We start from the raw sequence: 19,142 nt of genomic DNA on the forward strand, positions 1-19,142 counted from the left end.
CGGGTTTATTCGGACATTCCACCTCTCGTTATGGGGGGCGAATTATTACCCCCCGTAGATAGGGCTCGCAACTTGGGAGTCCTCCTAGATTCACGGCTCACCCTGGAAGACCATATAGGAGCTGTGACTAGGGGGGCTTTCGCCCAGGTTCGCCTGGTGCGCCAGTTGCGGCCCTATCTAAGCCGGGATGATCTATGCACGGTCACTCACGCGCTCGTGACCTCACGACTAGACTACTGCAACGCTCTCTACATGGGGCTGCCCTTGAGGACCACCCGGAAGCTCCAACTGGCACAGAATGCAGCCGCGAGAGTTGTGTTGGGAGTTTCCCGATACTCCCATGTCACACCTCTGCTCCGTGAGCTGCATTGGCTGCCAGTTGTCTTCCGGGTGAGATTCAAGGTACTAGTTATGGTATTTAAAGCCCTACATGGCAGGGGGCCGGAGTACCTTAGGGAACACCTGCTGCCGGCGTCAACTTCCCTTCGCCCTGTGCGTTCCCACAGAGAGGGACTCCTCAGGGTGCCACCGGTCAGAGAATGTAGACTGGTGGCCCCCAGGGGGAGATCTTTCTCTGTGGGCGCTCCGGAACTATGGAACCAGTTACCGGTTGAGCTCCGGACGGTGCCGGATCTTCGCTCCTTTCGCCGCGATCTGAAAACATACCTGTTCGAACAAGCCGGCCTGGCCTGAGGGTGGGATTGCTGGGGTTTTTATTATCATTTTATTGGGGGTTTTATTAATGTATTTATTGTTTTTTATGGGCATGTATTTAATAACTTTTTAATTTTTGTAACTTTATGTTTTACTCTTGCCCTGTACACCGCCCTGAGTCCTTCGGGAGAAGGGCGGTATAGAAATATTAATAAACTAAAACTATTAATTAATAAACTAAAACTCAAAATGACAGAATTAAGAATTACTATTACAGCCTATTAGGAAGGCATTTTAATATACATTTTTAAAAGTGAAATTGTGTTATAACTACACTGAGGATCCTAGTGAGTTTTCAAATCAAATCAGTTTATTGCAGCTATAAGTAGATACAATAAATTAATCTGTACATATATCTACACAGGTAGTTCTTAATTTATGACCACAATTGGGACTGGAATTGAACTACAATTGAACAAAATGGCCATTAAGTGAACTGTCATGTCACCGATTCTCTTGTGACAACAATCCCAGCATACCCAGTTGCCATGATTAAGTGAGAATCACAGGTTAAGCAGAGTCCCAGGTAAGGAGCAGGGCAGGAGTATGTGTGTATGCCCCAGGGCCTGGAAAACAGCAGGAACCCTGTTCTTGTGGTACTCTGGAAGCCTCATTTCCTAAATCACACACACCTTCTTCCAAATCACATTTCTGAATGAAGCATAAAGCAGCAGGACTGAAAAAATGAAAGACCGTTCAGGTCTTTTCAATAGATTTCAAAATGGCCAGAGTCAGAGAATTCTTTCCTAGGTTCCTAATAATGATAGAGCACACACAACTTCTGAAGGCAAGCTGTTCCACTGATTAGCGTTCTCACTGTTAGGAAATTTCTCCTTAAATCTAGGTTGATTCTCTCTTTGTTAAATTTCCATCTATTATTTCTTGTCTTGCTTTCAGGTGCCTTGAAGAATAGGTTGACCCTTTTCTTCTTTGTGGCAGCCCCTTAGATATCAGAAGATTGCTATCATGTCGCTCCATTCCTTCTTTTCACCAGACTAGACATACCCAGTTCTGCAACCGGTCTTCATATGTTTTAACCTCCAGCATCTTTGTTGCTCTTCTCTGCACTCTTTCCAGAGTCTCACCATCTTTTTTATATTGTGGAGACCAAAACTGGAAGCACTATTCCAAGTGTGGTCTTATAAAGTGGTATTATCACTTTATGTAATCTGTTGATGCAGCCTAAGATTGTATGGTATGGTATGGTATGGTAAATTGTATTGTATTGTACTAAGACTACTGGCTCATACTTAAGTGGTTGCCCACTAGGACTCCTAGATGCCTTTCACAGTTACTGTTCTTGAGCCAGATACCACCTATTCTATACGTGTATCTGTTTTTTCCTAGCTAAGTGTAAAATCTTACTTTTCTCCTCCCTGAATTGCATTTGGTTGTTCAAGTCTATCAAGATTCTTTTGAATCTTGAGCCTATCTTGTGAAGCGTTAACCTTTCAGCTCCAGCCATGGTGCTGCAGCTTACTGCTACTGAACAAGGCAGCCAAAAGGGCACAGCCAGGGGTGGGGAAGAGATAGGTGGAATGAATTGGAGCATCCTTGCAGTCATAAGCACTGCTGAGAAAGTTGGATGGCTTCATCTTTGCACTGCACTATCCCCCAATTCGTACATGTATAAACTTTTAGTAAAATTTGATAGAGAAGATGAATGTGAATGTATAATAAAATGGGCTAAAAATTTTGGTTGTGATATTCAAAGGGAACAATGGGAGAATATGTTGATGAAAGGACTGAAATTCACAGTGTGAATTAAACAGAATTTTCATAAAATGCTGTAGTACTTGTTACTGAAAAAAGTGCCTAAAGTATATAAAGGTACTTTGAATGTATGTTGTAAATGTGAACAAGAGGGAACTTTTTATCATGCTGGATGGACATACAAAAAAACTGAAAAAATGGATTCAAATACTTTAATTCAGAAGCTCTTGAAGACCAATATACAATTGAAACCAAAGGTACTCCTTCTGATGAACTTTTTTAAAACAGTTGCAAAAAACTCATGGAACTTTGTTTCTATATAACAGCAGTGAGACTTTTATATGTACAGTGATGGAAGGATCTGACATTTCCCACAATAGAAGAGTGGATGGTGAGGTTGATGGAGCTGGCCGAGATGGTGAAATTGACAGCTCTGATTAAAGTGCTCTTTAAAGTGCTCTTGGGGTGAGGTATCATCAATATGCCGATGATACCCAGCTCTTTATCTCCACCCCGAACCAAGCCAGTGATGCCCTCGATGTGATGTCCCGTTGCCTGGAAGCGGTACGGATTTGGATGGGGAAGAACAGGCTCCAGCTCAACCCGGCCAAGACTGAGTGGCTTTACGTACCAGCATCTCGACTTGTCCAAGAGGTCCCATCTTTGGTTATGGGAGGAGAGGTGCTGCCTCCCGTTGATAGGGCGCGCAATTTAGGCATCCTCCTGGACTCACGACTCAGTTTTGAAGATCATATTGGAGTCGTGGCCAGGGGGGCATTTGCCCAGGTTCGCCTGGTGCGCCAGTTGCGCCCCTATCTGGACCGAGATACGGTCACTCATGCACTCGTTACCTCTCGGATAGATTACTGCAATGCTCTCTACATGGGGCTGCCCTTGAAGACCACCCGGAGGCTTCAGCTGGTGCAGAATGCGGCCGCGCGGGTAGTGATGGGAGCATCCCAATACTCCCATATTACACCCCTCCTGCGTGAGCTGCATTGGCTACCAGTTGTCTTCCGGGCGAGATTTAAGGTGCTGGTACATGGCTTAGGCCCGGGATATTTGCAGGACCGTCTGCTACCGGGGACGACTTCCCATCGCCCAGTGCGCTCACACAGAGAGGGCCTCAGGGTGCCGTCGGCCAATGTCGGCTGGCGACCCCCAGCGGGAGGGCCTTCTCTGTGGGAGCACCAGCCCTTTGGAACCAACTCCCCCTTGAGCTTCGGATGGCCCCGGACCTCCGGTCCTTTCGCCGCGACCTCAAAACTTTTTTCTTCCATCAGGCTGACCTGGATTGATGATGGGTTTTTAAATATGTTTTAATTTTTAACTGTGTAGTTAATTTATTTTGGGGCTGTTATTTAATTCTTTTTTAATTTTTGTATTGTTGTTTTTTATTGTTGTTAGCCGCCCTGAGTCCTTCGGGAGATAGGGCGGCATAAAAGGTAAAGGTAAAGGTTCCCCCGCACATGCGTGCTAGTCGTTTCCGACTCTAGGGGCCGGTGCTCATCTCCGTTTCATAGCCGAAGAGCCAGCGTTTGTCCGAGGACGTCTCCGTGGTCATGTGGCCGGCATGACTAGACGCCAAAGGCGCACGGAACGCTGTTACCTTCCCACCGGAGTGGTCCCTATTTTTCTACTTGCATTTTTATGTCCTTTCGAACTGCTAGGTGGGCAGAAGCTGGGACGAGTAACAGGCGCTCACTCTGTTACGCGGCACTCGGGATTCGACCCGCCAAACTGCCGACCTTCTGATCGACAAGCTCAGTGTCCTAACCCACTGAGCCACCGCGTCCCTAGGGCGGCATATAAGTCCCAAAAATAAATAAATAAAATAAATAAAATAAAGAAAGAAAAGACACTGATTAATTCTAATGCTGATTGGAACCCCCTTTCAGACTTTATGTGTGAAACAGAAAAACAAATGAAATTTCGATCTATGGATTTGATGATTAGAAAAAATAGACAATGTGGGATGGCGAAGGTCAGTGAGGCACAACAGAACCTGTGAAGCACAGGGCAGGAAGGGCAACTGCAGCTTTGGAGAATGGTACCGGTGTAGATGGCCCTAATGTGAAGCATGTATTTCTCAGAAGCAGTGATAGTGCTGGGGCTGAAGTAGAGGCTGGAGGGCAGTGGCAGCTGGCTGGGACTGCTGAAAGTCCCAGGACTCTTATTTCAGCACCAGGCCCAGAGCTACCACCAAATGTGGTGGCCAGAATAGCATGGGAGGGAGAGGTGAGGTGGGGGAAATTGCAGCACCCCTGCAGTTGTAAGTGGAGGCAGGCTGCCACATGCCCAAATTTTGATCACATGACAACTGGGGCACTTAAGTTTGGACATGGGTCATAAGTCCATTATTTTCAGCAGTCATTTTGAACGGTCACTGAGCCAAGAACTACTATATATAACAGAAAAAACAATGAGCTTTTAAAACATGTTTTTAACCATTTTGCATGACAAGTATGCAACATTCAAAGCCTCTTCAGTATTAACAATGACAAGTTGTTGGAAAACTTACCTTGCCTTGAAATTAACTCTGGCTGAACAGAAATCAAAGGTCAACTGGCACGTCTCCTTCCACTTGAAAGAGCAAACAATTCTGCAAAATAAGGGTAAGTGCTTATTTCCAACTGCACACACAGTAAATGTTATACTTTAATGAATATAAAGAAATAGCTTGAAAGATGGCTTGAGGCACAAATTTATCTAGCTCGAACACTGAGTTCACTTAACAGGAATTGTTCATCTGTGCCTCATGCAAGCACAGAATACTATTAGGAACTTGAATGGCATGTATAAAAAAGGGTCCCCAACCCCTATCGATTGCCCAGTGCCAGGCTGCAGTCCATTGGAAACTGGACTGTGAAAGTGGTGGGCGAGAAACCATCTCCTGTTCCCCCCCCCCACTGCCGCCTCCGCCAAGCCTGAAAGGTTGGGGACTATTGATATAAAACATTTAGCCAACTGGCCTACATTGGAAGGTTCACCTTGCAATCTGAAAAGTGAATTATCCCACTTGCCTTTTGTATCTTGACATAACAGAACAGGAAATAAAAATGGAAATATATACTGTACCCAACTTATGACCATAATTGAGCCCAGAATTACGATTGTAGGTCACACCAATTGTAAGGCAGTCATCATGTGACCACATCCAATTTGAGGACTTTTGCTGAAGCTGTTATGCAAACTTTCCAGGAAAACATGTTGTCAATTGCCATCATGATTTAAATGCAGGCCAGTTGTCATGTAAAACACATTAACTGTCAATCCTGTGATCTAAACTAATCCAGCAGTTTGCCACAACAGCAAACTTTACTTTTTGAATACACAATGGCTACAGTTTTGAATTTTTATAATGCAAATTAGGTATACCATGTAAATTCTTCTATAATTTTAATATTAGTAGTATTAATTATTACTTTATAATACAAGTAATCAGTTTCATGGTGTTTTTTAACAAGCAGAGCCAGAATTTCCAGATCAGGCTTGGAATTCTGCCAATAGAAGCAATCTGCTTTGCCTTCCAATTGTCATTGTTGCAAATCAAACCTACATACAAAGTTGACTTTTATGTTGTTTTTACCCCTAATCAGAAAGAAAACACCTTTTGTTCAGCACAGTGAAGCCCAAAGGGCCTCTCCAGCAAAATGGGCAAAAAGCCAACCACTCCTCCTCAGTGCAGTAGCCTGCTTGGGCTTTTGAAAACAAAAAGTCACCACCTGTTCATCTCATCCTCAAGGAATATTTTAATTATCTCACATCTGAAAGGGGACCATTTATCTTCTCATCCTGTCAACAATGAGCTAAGACAACATGCAGCCTGCTTCACAACATGCAGTTGACAGTGATTCAATCAACTGATGACTGAATTTTTTACTTTCTTTACCCAGACCTGTACACGTTAAAATCACTCCTAATCAGGTATTAGGCAGAAGACAGACCTGCGGTGTTTTAAAAATCTTCCTAGAAAGTATCATAGCTCATCAAAGAAAAAGGAAATTGAATTTTCAAATGATCACAGTATTAATACACATTAAAATTACTTTATATAGTTACAAATTGTTGGCAAGGACAAACTTTTCGATGAGTAGACAAGTTATCCATGCAAATTTCTTCACCTTCTTAGCGTGAGATCCAAATGAATTTAGATTCAGGAGTTTATCCTTGGGCGAGGAGCAAGACAGCACCAATCTCTTGTACGAAAAGGAAAAGCTGTTGCACAAAAATTTATATGAAAAGTATACTGCTCAAAAAAATAAAGGGAACACTTAAACAACACAATGTACTGTATTTAATAGTAGGATGTCTTATTTTCTGTTCCCTTTATTTTTTTGAGCAGTATATTTATTTAAAAGAAAAGTGGACTGCCCACAAAGTTGAAAAATTACTATTGCTCTTTTAAGCTTTAAACCTTAAAGTTTCAACAATCCTCAACTTTAGTAGTCCCTTACTTCCCTTTATTGCCTTTCTGGCACAACAGTTTCTTCCAACAGCCCAAAGTAAAACAAATGTCACTAAGGATGTGTTTGGGTGTTTCTCTCTTGCCCAATCCCTCTTTGCCTTTAATAGAGGGTTCATCATAAATGTCATGGCTTACATTAGGTCAAAGTTTCCCTTTACACTTCAACCAAAGAATTGTATTTTAATAAAACTGCTGTAGTTGACAGCAAAAGGAAAAGAACATGCTTTTCCTCACAACTGTCCCCAACTGGATATATCGGTTTTAAGTCTACACAAGTCACTTTATGATAACATAAACAATGTTCTGCAGATTCATCATTTCTATTTTCAAAGGTAACCTTCTTTAATTCCATTTTTTAAGATGCAAAAACTCAATAGTGGCATATGCAGAACCACAGTGGACCAAAACGTCTAAAACTGGAATCAGGTCAACAACAAAAAATAATCCTTCTTCCTGTTACATCAATAATGAAACTGTTAGCCATCATTTTAAAACAGTCAATTTGAAACTATACTGATTTATAAATTAAAATGTTTGAGAAAGAGAAGTATCTGCATAAAATTTAAATCAAAACTTCCTATAGCTGCAAACTGTTAAAATTGATATTATAACCCTGTAATATTCAGATCAAAGTTTCCTTGGACTGGAATCTTACAAATGCTGAAAATTACTCATTTTAAATAAATTAAAAGGATAATTCTGCTTGCTTGTGATTCAGAAGCTTCCGATAAGACAGAGCACTGCAGCAAGCTCAAATAACCCATACCTGTTCTACCTTCTTCCACATGGAAATCTTTCTGCCCAGTGAATCTGCTGCAGCAATTTCCATTCTGATTATCTTAAATAGCAGTTTTTCTTACATCAATTAACTCCATGCAGAAGAAATTCACTTAGCTCGAGAGGAACAAATCTCCTTCATTTTAATAGTTGTCAGCAAGCCAGAAGACATTATATCGCATAAAAATAATACAACACAGGAAGTCCACAACCTACAACTACAATTGAGCCCAAAACTTCCAATGTTAAGCAAGAGAGTTGTTAAATGAGTTATGCCCCATTTTACAACTTCTGCCATGGTTTTTAAGCAAATCCATTAAGTGAACCATGAGGTCATTAAGCGAATCTGGCTTCCCCCATTAACTGTATTTGCTGGAAGTTAACTGAGGTTACAAATGGCAACCACATGACCTGGGATGCTGCAATCATCATAAATACATCCCGGTGGCCAAGCACCCAAAGTTTGATCATATGACTGTGGGGATGCTGCAACGGTCATAAGTGTGAAACCTGCTCATAAGTCACTTTAACTTTGAATAGTCATTAAACAAATTATTGTAAGCCGAGGATTGCTTGTAGAATCTAACTACCACACAGAATGTGATCCGGTTTTTCTTCAGACAGATTCCTTGGTTCTGAGCAACTCACAAAACTTCTATCTTATAATTCCTTTATGGAATTATAAACTGCCCATTTCAGAATTCAGACATTTTATTTATTTATTATTTTGACTTATATACCGCCCTATACCCGTAGGACTCAGGGCGGTTTACAAGGCAATTAAAATCATACCATACAAAAGTTAAAAAATTTAAAACAATTAATTAAATTTAAAGCCCAAAGTTTAAAAAGTTAAAACATTAAAACCCAATTAAAACCCTTCAGTCTAGGCCCGACATTAAACCCCTCAGTCCAGACCAGATAGCTCAAAGAGCCAGGTTTTCAGGTCCCGGTGGAATGAGCGGAGGTCGGAGGCAGTCCTAAGTTCCATCGGAAGTTGGTTCCAAAGGGCAGGCGCACCCACAGAGAAGGCCCTCTCCCTGGGTGTTGCCCGCCGGCAATCCTTCACCAGCGGTACCCTAAGAAGGCCCTCCCTGTGGGAGCGCACAGGACGATGGGAAGTTGATGCCAGCAGCAGGTGCTCCTTCAGATAATCCAGACCCAAGCCATTTAGGGCTTTATAGGTCATCACCAGCACCTTGAATCTCACTCGGAGGGCAACCGGAAGCCAATGCAGCTCGCGGAGAAGAGGTGCTACACGGGAAAAAAGTATCATACAGAACAGCAAGAAGCAAAATAATTTATAGCCCAAAGCTGGAAATCAAAACAAAATTTGAATTCAAGTTATGTCAAATGAAGAATTTTGAGAATGATTTCCGTGGCAAAAAAAATTCTATAAATTACTCAACTGATCAGAAAAAACTGAATTAGGGTGAAAAATTCGCAATACAATATAATTAGTTGGAAATAAAATATGGACTAGGAAGAATGAGGAAAAATAACCCTTTGGATATGCTGTGCTTGAAGCTCAAAATTCAAGCTACAGCAAATTGGTCAAGTGCAGCATGTCCAACTGGCCCATCAACTTCCCGATACCTTCTCTCTGTTCACCATTGGCTTCAAGAGTAGCACATCCAACCAGACCACCTGCTCTACTTTCCGTTTTCTTATCTTCTCTTAATCGCCAATATCCTTGGCTCTTTTCTGCTCTGCCCCTGCCAACCTTTCTGTCTAGAATCTAGTTTCAGCCTACATATGAACCCAACCGCTATTCCATGCACAAAATAGTTCCTGCAAGTAACATTTTGCATATCATTACTATTCTATTTCTAGCCATCTTATAAATACATGCCAGTTGCCAAGCACCTGAATTTTGATCACATGACCATGAGGATGCTGCAAAGGTCATAAGTATGAAAAGTGGCCATGTCACTTTTTCCAGGGCTTTTGTAAGTTTGAACAGTCATTAAATGAGAACTACCTGCATTCCGTGCTTATGCTCAATGCAAGTGGAGTATTTTTGTTTTTGTGTTTGCATGGGGCAATGTCTATATTTAAAACAGAATTTCTTAGCCATCAATGCATTGTAATTCCATATAAATTACTCAAATGTTGTAAAACTGCATAAAATGTAAAACTCCTGTGCACTACTTCCCTATCTCATGACCCGCCACAAATCTCAAATCTCCATTAAAAAATCTACTGTCTACTGTCACACACACATCATTTCATGTAATACCCATTTCACTAATCTTTCAAATGTTCAGGGCTCTAAGCATTGCAGCAGACAAGAAAACCCACAGCCAATCAGACACCCTTGAACCAGGCCAGGCGAGCCCACGATCAGGGCCGATGCCCGATTATTCCACGGAAATGGCAGCCGTGTGCCCGGACGTCGCTTCGGACGCCTGTCAGCCCCGTGGCTGCCCCCCAGGCTTCTTTGTGTCGAGACCGAGGAAACCCACTTGGGAGCCATTTTGAAAACGAGCAACCCCCGTGGCAGCCACACCACTCCAGTCCGAGGGCGGCCAGAAGCCAGCGAGAGTTAGGCCGCCTTTCCCGGGCCAGATTTCAAAATGCGCACTCCGAGTATCCCACTCGGTATCCCACTAGTTAAGGACCTTAACTAGATGAATCAATTTTACGGGGCATTTCCTAGAGGAAACTTCTCACCATCATTAAATTACTGTGAAATAAATAATAAATGCCATAAAACCGCTCTTCTCCCATAGCCTCCCGCAACAGACGAGCCGGGCTGACCAAACGGGCGCCCGGGCGGGACTACCGAAAGGCATTCCGGGGCCGCCGCGCCCGCGCAGCGTGGGGGCCGCCTGGGGAGGTCGAGCTAACCAGCGGGCGACCTCAGGAACCGCGTTACGAGGCTAGGACGCCCAGCACAAGGAAGGCCACGCCAGCTGGAGCCGAAGGAGCTCGGCTGCAGCCACCGTCCGCCCGGTTTTGGCGCTGCCAACCGAATTTTAGCTGAGGCCCTCCGAACAAGCGAGGGAGGCCCTCGGCTTGGGGCGCGCGCGCAGCCGGGAAACGTTGCACTCACGCTGCCGGTTCCTTTCCTCGCTCGCCCCCCCCCCGCCGCCCTGGGAGGCCCTCCCACGGAGCGACCAGGCCTGGCGAGTCCGCGCCCGTCAGCGCCTCAGCCCGAGTATCTTCTCCGCCCGCGGGAGGGGAGGGGGAGAGGCGCCGGGCCGACGGAAGGCCTACGCTGGCAGGTGGGGGGGGGGAGAGGGAAGGTCCACGAGCTCCCCGAGAGCCCCTCCCCCATGCGCCAGGCCTTCCCTGACGCCCTCCAGCCGCGCAGCGGAAGGCCACGCCAAATCCCGGTCCCCGCGCACTTTGGGAAGTCCAGGATTAGGGGTATGAGAAAGAAGAGCCTGCGGCCTCTCACTCACCGCCGAGGCGCGGTCCGCTCTCGCCTGCCTTTCGTCGCCTCACGATCCAACTCCACAGCTGCAGTAGGCCCGGATGCTCTGCGCGCGCATCAGGACAAAGGCAAGCTATTACGTCCGATGGGAAGTGTAGTTTTTCTTGAGCCAGAATCCACGGGCTTCCGTGAGCGTCTTCCCCGAGAGCACTACAACTCCCAGGGTACCCGCGTCTATATATTGGCTCGCCCTCTGTTTCGGAGGTTCACGCCCTATACTCGACAAGCTCCGCCCCTTGCGCTTTTTCCCGTCCCGTCCCTCCTTTGGCGTGATGGAATATCGAGTCTTTCTGTTTGTCTACCTGCATTGGCGAAGAGAGATTGAGAACTACAACTCCCAGGAGGCGAGTCGTACATATAGGTCCTCGGGAGAGAATGCACCCGCGCCAACATGGCTTTTTTCTTCGGGCTTAGGCTGTTGCTGATGGTCCCTGGACTAGGCCGCTTCTGTCGATTGGGCGATTGCTATTAATTTGCCTTTTATGGGAAGTGACTAAAGAAATAAATCCTATTGAGACGGGCATAGTGACCTGGTGGAAATTGTACTGTGCTCCCATGTGGTCATTTGCGTTCACATAGTGCGTGAAACGGGTGTGAGAATCCAGGAACCCGTGTTAGGATGGTTACATAAAATACAAAACATTCTATGTAGAGTGTGAGATTTAAAAACCCAAAATTTGATAAATCACAACTGGAAGACAAGTCTGGCTAACAAAGATTTATTGAAAAAAAAATTGAATATAAAAAAAGAAAAGCGTTTGCAAACACGGCCTCTTACACCCTTCCCAAATTGGATTGGGTTCAAAGAGCGCCCTGAGCAAGTTTCAAAGTAGGCATTTTATACTTTTTCACAATACACGCCACCACTAAGAAACTTCAATTTCTATCCATCCCTTACAATCTTATCTCCATTGTTATGGTTCTTGTTAAATAGTGGGTTCTTTGGCGCAGGAATGAAGACACAGAACAGAGTACAGGGTAACTCATTGCTTACTTCGTGCTGGAACTGTATTGGGGGAAATGGCTGCAACTAGCCACAATATATAGTCTAGCCCCTAGGCGGCAGCCAATAAGTTTGAATCAACCATTGCTGCCTGGAAATAGCCAATTGCAGCACAGGAGACTTGTAGTCTGGGTTGCTGGAGAGCCTAGCTGCTCCAGCAACCCAGGTGGTATTCCCTCAAAAAGCCCAGTACATAACACCCTTCCCATCTTAGATCAGATCATAATAACACCAATTAGTCTTAGACGCGGTGGCTCAGTGGGTTAGGACGCTGAGCTTGTCGATCGGAAGGTCGGCAGTTTGGCGGGTCGAATCCCGAGTGCCGCGTAGCAGAGTGAGCGCCTGTTACTCGTCCCAGCTTCTGCCCACCTAGCAGTTCGAAAGCACGTAAAAATGCAAGTAGAAAAATAGGGACCACTACGGTGGGAAGGTAACAGCGTTCCGTGCGCCTTTGGCGTCTAGTCATGCCGGCCACATGACCACGGAGATGTCCTCGGACAAGCGCTGGCTCTTCGGCTTTGAAACGGAGATGAGCACCGGCCCCTAGAGTCGGAAACGACTAGCACACATGTGCGGGGGAACCTTTACCTTTACCTTTAGTCTCAACAATTGTCACGACTCAATATCCAAACACACTAAAGTAAAAGTGATAATAATACTAAAAAAGACAATGTGGATTACAATGTTATTAAACAACGTCTGAATGAATAGGCTACCAAAATGGTACTTTAAAACAGTTACATCATAGCACTAGTTTCTGTAGTGTAGTGGCAACAGGATTTACAACAATATATAGCTCTTTATTTTACAACGTAATCTGCAAGATATGAAGGAGGCTTGTGTGCCCTAGAGGAACGTCTCGGAGTTCCAATCACTTTGTGGTCTACCACCTTACCCAGTGGGCTGGGTAGACTTGTGTCCTTTTGTGCTCCTGAGTCAAGGGGATTCGATGCACTCTGTCTGGCCCCTCCAGGTTGGCCCACCCCAGAGTCAGACTGTTTGGCAGAGTAGACACAGCGGTTGCTGAAGTTCGGTTGGCTTGCTCCTTCAGGGGGTCCATGTTGCACTCCAGAGCTCCCCAGTTCTCCCTCTAGTTCCTCCTCAGTTACGAAGGAAAAGTCCTGGTAGTCCATGTGAGGGCTGGCTTGGCCACAAGTTTGAGGACCTTGGGAGGAACTTATGTTGCAGTCCTTGCTTAGTGGCCATTCTGGAAACCGTTTCCTGAGTCTGATAACTCACCCTCCCTCCAACCCCACTTCATAAGATAGGGGTCCGGATGCCTTGGTAATTTGACCAGGAACCCACAGATTCCCTTGACCATAGTTCCTGGCCCAAACCCAATCGCCCATGTGCAGCCCCCTCAGGGGTTTTGGTCGAGAGGCTTCTGCTACCACTCTATCTGGATGCAACCTGTCCAGTTTAGTGATCAATCGCCTCCTCCAATATAGTTCTGCAGGACTTTTGCCTGTGGCAATGCAGGGTGTAGAATGCTGGCAGAGTAAAAAATCTGCCAATCTGTGATGCCAGTCACCTGTGACAATGCGCTTGAGTGCCTCCTTTATTGTCCTCAACATGCATTCACCTTGACCATTAGAAGATGGATGAAAAGGCGCAGATGCTGCATGTCTGATGAGATTAGCTCTAAGGAAGGCCTGAAATTCAGCAGCAGTGAATTGGGCCCCATTGTCTGAAACTAAGACATCTGGCAACCCATGTGTGGCAAAGAGTTTTCCTAGCACCTGGATGGTCCTAGCAGTAGTCATGTTAGGAACTGGAATTACTTCCAGCCATTTGGAGTGGCTATCCACTACTATAAGGAAGAGCTGTCCCTGAAAAGGCTCAGCGTAGTCTATGTGAACCCGGGACCAGGGAGTGTGCATTTCCTCCCACCTGTGAACTGGAGCCTGTGGCATTTCAGGCCTAGATTGCTGGCATGTATAACAACCATGGACTTGAGCCTCAATGTCCTTATCAAGGCCAGGCCACCAGAGGTAGCTTCTAGCTAAAGCTTTCATTCTGACAATGCCTGGATGGCCTCATGTAAGGAGTGTAAGACCCTGTCTCTTAGGGAAGTGGGAATTATGACTCTGTTTCCCCATGAAATGCACCCTTTATGCCTCCTGATATGCCTCATGCCTGTGGCATTTCAGGCCTAGATTGCTGGCATATATAACAACCATGGACTTGAGCCTCAATGTCCTTATCAAGGCCAGGCCACCAGAGGTAGCTTCTAGCTAAAGCTTTCATTCTGACAATGCCTGGATGGCCTCATGTAAGGAGTGTAAGACCCTGTCTCTTAGGGAAGTGGGAATTATGACTCTGTTTCCCCATAAAATGCACCCTTTATGCCTCCTGATATGCCTCATGCCTCCTGATAAAATAGCTTTGAAATTCTGAGCCTGGACTTTTATCTAACCAGCCTGTGTATACCCATGAGAACACTCTACTAAGTATTTTATCTGTGGCAGTTTCAGCAGCAATGTTCCCTGAATGGACATTTTTTTTTGCGCATGTCCATGATGGCGGACGTGCTCAGCTGAGCTCCATGAGGAGTTTCAGCTCTAGCTGCAGTCTGCGGAGCCCCACGGAGGCATTTGTTTTTTGGCCTCTGTGCTAGGGCTGAGACAGATAGATGGCTTCACAGCCGTTTTTTTCGCGGTGCCGCTGCCCTCTGCATCGGCGTAATGAGGCCTGGGGCCTGGGAACTGCGGCGGCCTGTTGAGAGGCCACGGCTGAGGCCTGAAGAGCCATGGCTTGAAACACCCCGATCAGCTTATTTTGGGGGCTGTTAGAGCCGCAGCTTGGAGCGGCTTGGAGCGGCTTGAAGAACTGCGGCAAAGGGGGTGAGTCGGAATGCGCGGCTTGCTCCCGGTGGCCGGGAGCGCGTGTGCGCGATGGACTTTGCTGCTGGCTGTCGGGCGGCATGTGCCATCTTCGCATCGCCCACGTCCTGAGAGGCCAGCCAGGCGCCTGGTGGAAGATTGGCGGGGGACCTCAACCTATCTCCCCCGCCTGTCCTAAGGCAGCTATCAGAGGCCGGCGAGGAGGATACCCAGGTGGGGGACCCCTACGCCGGTCAAGATTTGCTGCCTTTGAGGGACTTGAGTCGATTTGGCTGCCTGCCAGGTTCGTGGCTGGGGGCGTTGTGCTGGCCTGTTTTTGGTTAGCATTGGCCCGCCAACCGCGCCCTGGAGTTGTGGCTGTCATGGCCCTCCCCTTCGTGGTGGGGTGTGCCGGCACAGGTCTGTCAGCATGGCATTGCCTGGGGTCATACCCGCTTGTCGCTTGGCCCCTTTCGTCTATATGGAGAAGGACTTTATTTGCAGCCGGGACATCTCTCCAACCGTGTCATCAAATGGCCTTTGTGCTCGTTGGACATATTTTTGCTGCTTAGTGCATCCTGTCTCTTGTGACCCCAATGACTCAGAAGGACCCGGGGTGATGAGTCGCTCTGAGAGGGCGGTTTGGATTTATCATCTGCTACCCTCTTCGGAGGTGAGAGATCTGCGAGGGTATGCTTTTTTCCCCTGGGTTTGGACTCCATCCCACTTCCCAGTTCAGCCCTGTGGCCGTGGTGAGAAGACAGTTGCCGACCTGTTTTGGAGGTATTCAGCTCGAGTGAGAGTGGAGCTGGACTGGTGGTGTTGGACCTCAATGTTGCTTCTGATTTATTCCATCTTTATTTACCACCTGTCTACCTTTTGCTGGAACCACATGGATTATCCATGGCTCGCCTATACTATACTTGCACAGATTTGTGCGCCCTTCCTGGGTGTGACCTGCTTTTCTTTTCACTTCTCCTCTTGATGACGGGCCCAACTGTTGGGACCCTGAAGGATGGTTGGGCATGGACAGTGGCCTCTGGTTTAAATCTAGGAAGAAGCCCTTGGTTTGTTTTTTATCAAAATATTTTAAGGGGTTAGGGAGGGGGGTTGGATCACGGTCTGGGTTGGAATTTGGGGGGCTTCCACCAACCGATGTTCAGTCCAGGCTCGGGACAGGTCACGGTGGGGTGGGGCTTGGGTTGGGTGCCTCCAGGTCTCCGGAGCGGGGGGTGGGGTTGCGGATCCTGACGATGATTGGGAATGGCAGCAGGGGGCTGTACGGAGGGCCGTATCAACATTGGGGAGCGCGCCCCTGCTATCTTCAAGCGGTGGTGCGCTCCGACCCTCCGGATTTGACCCATGTTTCTGGGAGCAGGGGCAAGCAGGCCCCTGAGCTCAGACTGGTGTACTTTAATGCCAGGTCCGTAGTTACCAAGGCTCCTCTCATTCGAGATTTGGTTGAGGAGGAGTGTGCGGATCTGGCTTGCATTACGGAGACCTGGTTGGGCCCAGAGGGAGGTGTCCCTCTGACCGAACTTTGGCCACCAGGTTTCCATGTGCTTCATCAGCCTCGGGCTCAGGGTAGGGGCAGGGGTGTGGCGGTAGTTGTGAAGGAGACCTTATGTCTGCAGGAGGCCACTGTTGTCCAGATATTTGGGTGTGAGTCACTCCTCCTGAGATGCGGCCCTGGGACCCAGTTGGGTTTGTTGCTGGCGTACCTTTTGCCCAGCCGCATAGCAGCAGCCCTGCCCGAGCTCCTCGACATCCTCTCGGGATTGGCGGTTGAGTTCCCCAGACTTATGGTTCTGGGGGACTTCAACCTGCCGTCCCTGGGAGGCTCGTCAGAGTTGGCTCGGGAGTTCATGGCCTCCATGACAGCCATGGACCTGACCCAAGTAATTCAGGGCCCGACTCATGGGGGGGGTCACACACTCGACCTTGTCTTTTTATCTGGTCAGTGGCTAGATGATCTGGGAGGGGGTTTCCCAGCTATTATACCCCTGTCATGGACCGATCATCATCTCCTGCAGCTGGTCTTCTGCTTTGCCACCCCTCATCGCTGGGCTGCGGAACCGACCAGGTGGTTCTGCCCCAGGCACCTAATGGAACCTGAACGGTTCCAGGTGGCGCTTGGATCTGTGCATGCCACCTTCGCTCACAGCCCGGCCGATGCCTTGGTGGATGCCTGGGAGAGGGCAGCCACGGAGGCACTCGACTGCGTTGTGCCCATGCAGCCCCTGACCCGACGCAGATCCCGGTGGGCTCCATGGTTTTCCACGGAGCTCCGGGAGATGAAGTGTCGGAGACGGGGCCTAGAGAGCTGTTGGAGGTCCAGCCGGTCTGAATCTGACCGATTGCGGCTAAGAACCTCTACGAGGTCTTATCTCACGGCGATGGAGGCAGCGAAGTTTAATTACTTCGCTGCCCTCATCGCGTCCGCAGATAATCGCCCGGCCACCCTGTTTAGGGTGACTTGCTCCCTCCTTAATCAGGAGGTGAGGGAGGAGCCCTTGCAGGGTCATGCCGAGGAGTTTAGCCAGCATCTGGCAGACAAAATCGCTCAGATTCGGGCCGATCTGGACTCCGACTGGGCAGAGTCTGACGGGAGGGAGACGAGTGGTCTTGGGAATGTTATCTGGGAAGAATTCAACCCTGTGACTCTGGAAGAGGTGGACAGGATCATGGCGAGGCTGAGTTCCACCATGTGTTTATGGGACCCGTGCCCCTCCTGGCTGGTGTATGGCTAGACACAAGGCTGGCTCCAGGCAGTAATAACTGCTTCGCTGAGAGAGGGTAGCTTCTCTGCCGCCTTGAAGGAGGCGGTGATGAGGCCCCTCCTCAAGAAGCCTGCCCTGGACCCGGCTATTTTGAACAACTATCATCCGGTCTCCAACCTTCACTTCCTTGCGAAGGTTGTTGAGAGCGTGGTGGCGCATCAGCTCCCTTTGTTCCTGGAGGAAGCTGATTATCTGGACCCGTACCAATCAGGTTTTAGGCCCGGGTACAGCACGGAGACGGCATTGGTCGCACTGGTGAATGATCTCTGGCGGGCTCGGGACAGGGATTTTTCCTCTGTCCTAGTCCTATTAGACCTTTCAGCGGCTTTTGATACCATCGACCATGGTATCTTACTGCGGTGCCTCAGGGGGTTGGGAGTGGGTGGCACTGTTTTACAGTGGTTCTCCTCCTACCTCCTGGGACATTTGCAGTTGGTATTGGCAGGGGGCAGAGGTCGGCCTCGAGGTCTCTCATTTGTGGAGTTCCTCAGGGGTCGGTCCTCTCGCCCCTCCTGTTCAATATCTATATGAAGCCGGTGGGTGAGATCATCCGTGGTTTTGGGGTGGGGTATCATCAGTATGCTGATGATACCCAGCTTTTTATATTCACCCCAAACCAACCTAGTGATGCCCTCGACGTGATGTCCTGCTACCTGGAGGCAGTTTGGGTCTGGATGGGGAGGAACAGGCTTCGACTTAATCCCGACAAGACTGAGTGGTTGTACGTACTGGCATCTTGGGCAATCCAGCCTATTCCATCTTTAACTATGGGGGGTTGAGGTGTTACCCCCTGTAGATAGGGCTCACAACTTGGGCGTCCTCCTTGACTCACAGCTAAGTTTGGAAGATCATATAGGAGCTGTGGCCAGGGGGGCTTTTGCCCAGGTTCGACTGATGCGCCAGTTGTGGCCCTATCTGGACCGGGATGTCTTACGTACAGTCACTCATGTGCTTGTGACCTCTCGAATAGACTACTGCAGTGCTCTCTACATGAGGCTGCCCTTGAGGACCACTCGGAAGCTTCAGCTGGTGCAGAATGCGGCCGCGTGAGTTGTGATGGGGGTCTCCCGATACTCCCATGTAACGCCTCTTCTCCGCGAGCTGCATTGGCTTCCAGTTGTCTTCCGGGTGAGATTCAAGGTGCTGGTGATGACCTATAAAGCCCTAAATGGCATGGGTCTGGATTATTTACGGGAGCACCTGCTGCCGGCGTCTATTTCCCATCACCCCATGCGCTCCCACAGAGAGGGTCTCCTCAGGGTGCCGTCGGTCAGGGAGTGCCGGCTGGCGGCCCCCAGGGGGAGAGCATTCTCTGTGGGCGCGCCTGCCCTCTGGAATCAGCTGCCTGTGGAGCTCCGGATGGCTCTTGACCTTCGCTCTTTTCGCTGTGACCTGAAAACCTGGTTATTTGAGCTTGCCAGCCTGG

The 19,142-nt window shown here is 47.9% G+C and overlaps 1 protein-coding gene across 5 annotated transcripts in view; it reads right to left on the bottom strand.

The window, feature by feature from the left end:
- Positions 1-11,261, bottom strand: part of THRAP3 (thyroid hormone receptor associated protein 3) — a 37,782-nt gene extending 26,521 nt beyond the window's left edge. The window contains exons 1-2 of one of the 5 annotated variants that reach the window (XM_081334743.1): positions 11,080-11,261; positions 4,949-5,029 (exon numbers count right to left, since the gene is read on the bottom strand). The gene's annotated coding sequence lies outside the window, so the exon portion shown is untranslated. Of the gene's footprint in view, positions 1-4,948; positions 5,030-6,551; positions 6,645-11,079 lie in introns of those variants that run through there. The other 4 variants (XM_081334739.1, XM_081334741.1, XM_081334742.1 and 1 more) reach the window with 4 other exon arrangements.
- Between the last annotated feature and the right edge of the window lie 7,881 nt (positions 11,262-19,142).

The sequence above is a fragment of the Vipera berus genome (genome assembly GCF_964194415.1).
Source record: "Vipera berus genome assembly, chromosome: 9".
In the NCBI taxonomy this organism is placed as follows: domain Eukaryota; kingdom Metazoa; phylum Chordata; class Lepidosauria; order Squamata; family Viperidae; genus Vipera; species Vipera berus.